Source organism: Gymnoscopelus braueri (assembly GCF_963280865.1).
Source record: "Gymnoscopelus braueri genome assembly, chromosome: 12".
In the NCBI taxonomy this organism is placed as follows: Eukaryota; Metazoa; Chordata; class Actinopteri; order Myctophiformes; family Myctophidae; genus Gymnoscopelus; species Gymnoscopelus braueri.
Genome location: NC_137614.1, coordinates 10,595,999 through 10,603,498, shown reverse-complemented (window position 1 = coordinate 10,603,498; position 7,500 = coordinate 10,595,999).

Below are 7,500 nucleotides of genomic sequence, written 5' to 3'. Positions count from 1 at the left end.
ACATTTTGACCAGCAGATGGTACTATGCTGCCAGTATTATGGGCTTAAAGCCCTTTTCAAATGTTCCACCTGGCTGCAGTATTTATTTGAAGAATCTCATGAATTATTATAGCTAGAATAATCATAAAGTGATTACAAGTTGTGTACATAATAATACAACTGTGCAGTACATGGACCTATACTATACCCAGCTTATAAATGACATAACGTGAGAAAAGAAAATCTCCCAGCCAACATTTCTTTAGAGTCTGTCTCCAATAATGACCTCAGAAAACAAAAAGGGCCAAGGCTCTGACCAGACTATGGGTGTGACTGGCAGACAAATAACTGGTTCCACCCACCACTTCAACTCTAGTGCAGTGGTGGAAAAAGTGTTCACATTTTTTTACTTAAGTAAAAGTATCAATACTGCGATGTAGAAATACTTTGTTACAAGTAAAAGTCCGGAATTAAACATTTACTTGAGTGCATATCCGAACTACCGGACGGCGGGCAGTGGCACTGCACTCCCTTGAATCCTTACCGATTGCATGCGCCAAGTTTGAAGCCAACACTCAAACCAAAACAGCCTCAATTTGTTCTCCAAAAACATTTCAAGCTTCAAGCTATAATACACTATGTCGTCCAATATAAAAACCATTAAAGAAAATGCCATGCTATACTATTTTATCCAATGTTAAAACCATTTAAAGAATGCCATGCTAGTCTGTCATGATCTGTCTCTGTGTTTAATTTTGTAGTACATAACTTCTGTGTTTTATTTTGAAGTACCGTTCGTAGTGTTTGTAGCTGTTGTCTGTCTTGTCTCACCTACAGTACCGGGTTAATTTGAGTCACCTGTGTCCTCTTTGCCCCAGCCAATCCCTGTGTAGATTGTCTTTGAGTTTCACCTGTGTATTGTTTAGTTCCCTGTCTATATAAACCTGGTTGTTCTTCCATTTTTGGTTGGAACCTCTGTCTATTTAACCTGTGGTGTCAGTTCTGCCACCCCAAGTTTTGTATGGCCTGGAGAGAAAAAACGTGGTTATTCAATTTGGATTTTTTCAATTTGGAGTTTTCTTGCACTTGGGTCAGGCTTACAAAAAACGGACTAAGTTGTCCAATGTAAAAAACATTTAAAAAAATATCATTCTACACTTTGTTGCCCAATGTTGATCGAAACTGCTGAGCTAGTTAGATGTACAGTATGTACTGTATGGGGGATCGAGACGACCGGAGAAGCCGCTGGAGGGCTTGTCCAAAGATGACCTAGAAAGAAAGCTAGCGAGAGAGAAATTCTGTTAATTGGTGCTCACAACTCACATTTAAGTTGGAGACTTGAACTTACAACCTGAGTGTCTTCACCCACTGTGACAGAGACAACTGCAGCTTGTTCTGACTGTCACTGGGACATTGGCTTTCAAAACATACTTTAAATTTAAGAGGAACTAGAATTGAACACACAACCTGAGCATCTTAATCCAAATTATAAGTATTATGGCACTGAGAACAAGACAAACTTCTCTGTGATACTTTCAAGCTTTCCTTTGGAAATCGTCTCTCTACAGAATTAGTAGGCCTATCTGCAGGCAGGTTTGTTTTTAGCCCAGGCCTGAGTACAATGAGCTACTGAGAGTGTGAATGTATTTGTAAATGTATTATCCAAGAGCTGGCTTTCAAACACAGTTTAAGGTAAGAGTATCAGAGCTTGAATTTGCAACCAAAGCACCCGCAACCAAGCAGTGACCACATTGAGGTCAAGCCAACCTCACCTTCCTGTATTTGAGCTTTACTGTTGGACATGACTTCCTTATTAAACTAACCCTAACCTCACACTAACCTAATGGGATGTCGGAATTATGAGCGGTCCCCAAACTCACAACCTGACTGTCTTTAGACAAGTGCTAAACACCCTGGGAAACTGAATCAGAGACTTGTACTACTACTCTCCCAAGAGTTTTTCAAGCTTTCTTCTGGAACTTGGCCATCAAAATGCACATTTAATTTGGGTGGCTTGAACTCACAACCTGATATCTTCAGATAAGTGCTGTACACACTAAACTCCAGAGCTGTTAAGCAGCCTCTGTTTGTCCTCTGGTAGATTTATTCTCCTCTGCATAGAGGCTTTCTTTCACAGCCTAATTTAAGCAGAGTACAGGGATTGAATACACAACATCTGTTCTCTTAACTCCGGTCACATAACCTCTACTCAATTTAATCATTTTCTTGGGTTAGGTTGTCTGGGGGTCGAAATCGAATCATGTGGGTCTCGGGATGCACGTGGGAATGCTGTGGCTCTAGTGTGGATATCAGACTTCATGTGGTCACTCTGTGACGTAAGTTATCTATGATGTCAGTTATCTATGATGTCAGTTATCTATGATGTCAGTTGTCTATGACAGTGTTTCCCGAACAGTGGGTCGGGACCCATGACCCATGTGGATTTCTTTGTTTCCTAAATATCATCATTATCCTATATATACATTTACACCACTTTAATTGAAATGACCTCCAAAATATGTCCGGGGTTGCTCAACACACGATCACTCCATTTGCCTCGAAACCTGCCCCAGACTGTTGATCAGAGCTCTGGCTATACTATAGGCTTCTTTCCTTCAATGTACTTACATATTGTACGGTTAATATAAAACTATATTTCCTACTACCTCTTAATATTTTAGCCACAGCAGCTTTCCTTCTTTCTGGCCGCAGTGTCTTTTTATTCGATTAGTCGATTATGATCATAACCATAAGGACTTTCCAATGCAGCTACAACAGCAAAATATGGACTGTGATGGACTGTGATATGATCGGGCCTAGATGTGAGGGCCGCGAAGCAACCCAAACCCCTAGTTATTTTAAAAGATATTCTAAACATTTCTACAAAAATTCACACGTTTTCAAGAGTTGAAAAAGTTCAAAAAATACTTTAATGAATAAAATTAAAATTAAAGACGTACAATATGACTCCAGATTTGGGCATGGTTTCAGTCTGATCACAGCCTCTTGGTACTTAATTCCATAATATAATTCCATAATAAATATGTAAAAATCTATAAAACATAATGTAATTCTTTGGCCTACTATCAGTGTGAACAGGAAATTTGGCACTGATTGGCCCAGATTAGCTCCAATTGCGGACACACACACACACTCACGCACGCACGCACGCACGCACGCACGCGCATAGGAAACATAAAACAAGGGGATGGGAAACGGTGCATTAGAGGGAATGTGTGTTAGGTCATGCCTATTCATATCCCGGCACTTGGTCTTAGGTAATGTTAAGGACACGAGGTGCTGAGGCTGGGTATGGAGGCCTCACATGTTTCGTTCCCACCTGAGAGCAAAAGGCTATCTAAGCTCCCATGATTCTCCCTTCAGTGTATTACCATTAGTGGTACATGTGCCATGAGATTCTTTCTTATAAGGTAACCATGGTCACCGGAAACACTGGACAATGGATGAACACACACACACACACACACACACACACACACACACACACACACACACACACACACACACACACACACACACACACACACACACACACACAATAAAACGCCTTAATACTGTAAATACTGAAGATCCAAATATATGATCCCCTAGTTCATTTCAGAGACTGTAGCAAAATTTGTCCACTTGCTTGACAAACTCCATTAGTCAACTGGAAATCTTTTAATTCTATTACAGCCCCAACGCTACTGCTTCTGGAAGGCATCATTCATCATAGTCCGAAGCTTCATCCAAGACCAAACAACCAACATACTAATATACTGTTAATGACCTGGAAAGAGCACTTATTATGGTCATGGTATCCAGATTGCTTTTGGCTCCCTCTCTTCTATATCTCAAAACATTTCAAACCCTGCAGCTTGTCATCACTTATTGTGTTAAAGCAACTCAAGCCAGCACCATGTTAAGCATAAATATTTTCCCTACAGCCATGGAGAGGAGAAGGGACATACAAATAGCTGGTCATTTTAGAAATGCCCATATACAGGCACTGAATGGTCTGCCAAGCCATCAAGGGGAAATCGAAGGGGGGAGTGCGGGTACAGTGGGAAAATAAACGACTGTGTGTGTGTGTGTGTGTGTGTGTGTGTGTGTGTGTGTGTGTGTGTGTGTGTGTGTGTGTGTGTGTGTGTGTGTGTGTGTGTGTGTGTGTGTGTGTGTGTGTGTGTGTGTGTGTGTGTGTGTGTGTGTGTGTACGTGTGTGGTGGGGGCGGGGTGGGGCTTTCATTAAATGCATTGGTTGGAGTAGGAAGAGGTCTGAATGAGCAAATCGTATCAAAACCTCAAATGTCCAGAACTGTTACTTTTCAGGATTCAGCATACTCTCTCGCCATGCCTTTCGGCCTGGCAGAGACCGAAAAGTAGTAGTTCTACAAGCTCAAAAAGCAGCGCAAAGTTTGTAGATCTGCTACTTTTGTTGCTTTTGTGTGACGCTATAGTGCGAGTAGTCAAGTAGGGCATTAATTTACGGGAAAAAACACAGAAAGTTAGAATATGGAGATAAGAGGTTTCTGTCCGACAGCAACAAAATCAATACACTGCGTTGTTGACTTGAAACCGTTTGAGTATCATTTAATGTATGAGAAGCAAAACAAAAGGGAAAACACGCTCGCACACTGATGGGCTCCATTTAGATAAAAATACATGTATTGCACCCTAAACTTAAAGTGCTGTGACGTTTCGGGCTCACATGCCCTTCATCAGACCTTGTATGAGGAAGCAAGGCATAATGTTATAGAGCTCATGGTGACATAAAAAGCAGACATGAGAGAAAGATGGTTGAATGATGGGGAAAGAGAGGAAGTGTTGCAGGTTGCGAAGTTCTCATTTTCCGTGTGTACGTTTCCTTTCAAGTATCACATACTAAGTGACACTTCAGTATACATACAGCATTAACAGAAATATAAGTTTTAAATAGTTTAATAAATGAATGAAGAAACATAACAAATGCAGATGCTTCCATGCCGGTGTATTGCATGATACAATTGAGTAATTAACATCCTATCATCCTACTTTGAGTACGGAGGAAAGCGCTATATAAATTGGATGTATTATTATTATTATATCATGCTTTGTGGCAGGTACAAAAACGCTGAGCAGCATTTTCCTGGCAAGTTATTCTGAGTGATCCACTTCATCCTATGATGAAACATTTCTATCGTCATGGGAGTGGTCTCTTCCAGGACGACAATGCCCTCATCCACAGGTCACAAGCGGTCATTGAATGGTTTTATGAAAATAAGGGGTTGAATGGTTTGATGAAAATATTAATCATGTGAATTATTCCCCAAATTCCAATTGACTTTTTTTTTTTTTAAATAGCTTAAAGCTGCACTATGTAACTTTCCTCTTCTTCCCCGGATTTGAACCCGGTTTCCTTTTCTTTTTTTTACATTGAGCTAATAGAGCCTGCCTGCTTGCTCAGGGGATAAATCGAATCTTGACCATCAGGTCAAAATTCGTGTCAGATCCTGTGTCTAGGTGAGACATGACCTTTAACACGATAGTCTCAATAGAAGAGCAGGGAGACAAATTCAACCACCCCAATTGTATAAGTTATATTCTATTAACATACTCTACCATACAGATTGGACAAAATTACATTTTATCCATAAAAAAAAAGAGTTACATAGTGCCTACAAAAACAATAATAATGTGTATGTGTGTATATATATATATATATTTATATAGATATAATCTGAGAATTCTGTCAGGGAGGTGGATCTGTATCTTTCATGATATTTAGTTATATTTTATACAGTCTGTATTTGTAGACAGGCTTATTTTCGTTTTTTGCTTGGTAACCATGAGTAAAATGCCTGAAGTCATGTTTATTTATTTTTGGAACACAGTTCTTTATTATATTAAGTGGGAAAAAATGAAGTCATTTTTGATTGGGCAAATGACTTTATGTCCCTGGGGGGGTTGTGGTGGCTTTGACGTCAGGACTTCGGTACTCTATGATGTGTTTCGGTTTCGCCCTCCGGGGCTCATTAGGGGAATTGAGGAAGATTCAGAGAAAAGACCATGGTTTGCTTTGGAATCCAGCCAGCAGAAGACAGAACAATGGTGAATGAAAGGTTGGCTGAAAGACAGACACGGACAAGATAATGTGTTCCCACTTGTTTGTTCCAACACCTCTGTGGGGATGAATGTAAAATATCTCAGTGATTCTCTTACAGTACCATGGTTTTGTATAAGATAAATACACTGATCTTAGAGTATTTGAGAAGACATTAAACCCTTAAAGAAACAATCAGTCAAGATCAGCATCAGACAATTTTGACTAATCTAAAAAGCCTTGTGCTGCCCTACATGCCAGCAGGCATAAAGGGCAATAACAACCGGTAAGTAAAAAGCCTTGGTTTATGTTATGTTTATAGCTTGAATTATTTAGACTACAAAGTGACTAAAGTTGCAACTCCTTAAGTTGTATGTAGCCTATTTTTGCTGAATATTTAAACAATTGACATTTTATTTCAAATAAGCTTTCAGTACTGTAGCTGGAATGGAATACAATGGCACAGAATAGAATGAAATAACGAGTGTCTGGACATGTATGTATCTGTATGCTCAGACAAAGCACGATCTCAGTTAATATCCACCTCACCTGGCACCCTCCCATATCCATACCCTGAGCCACGCCTAAACCATGCCTCTCTAAACTATATTCCAACCCTACCCCTCAACCACACCTAACTTGTTCATATTCTTCAAAAACATAGTAAGACAGTAATTGAGCTATTTTGGATTCATCCACAGAATCTAAACTATGCCTAAACCATGGACTAAACACAGCTGTCTCTGACTGCTTATGCAAAACACCATTGGTATTTTCCTGTAAACTGCGGGTCAAAGCGCTAGCATTACGGATCTGCTGGCCTACAATACATAAAACAACAATATGGTCTACTCTAGACAGCAACATATTCTCACTCACAAGTCATACAAGTTGGGGGAAAATTCGACCATGTGTCACCACGTGATGGGACTCCCCTGTCGCCTTGGTTTTTCAACGTTCCCGGTAGTCCTAGGCTAGGACCAAGAACGGCACTTTTGCATTCCAATGGCTAGGACTTCTAGCCACTGGAAGGAGGGAGGGTTTACCAGGCTAGTGGAGACCACCCTCTGCTTAATCACAACCACTCCCCGTCCTCAATCGCTTCCCTGTCTACCACACCTACCTTCACTCATTAGCCACTCCCCATTCATAATCACCCCTATCCACCACACCTGCCTCCACTCACCTCAGCCAATCCTTGTCGCAATCACTACAGTATAAACACACCTGCGATCCCTAAATTCTGCTTCACAACAGACCAAAGACAGACTCGCAGATATTCTGTGCATATAGATGCAACTGTACTTTCACTTTATTTTAGACAAGATATGTCAGTCATTAAAGTGACCTGGTCACTCTAATTGTCCTCCAAGATATGCTCCCTAATTGACTTCGATAGAGACCACAAGGCACCCTCCCTTTCCACCACAACACACACACAC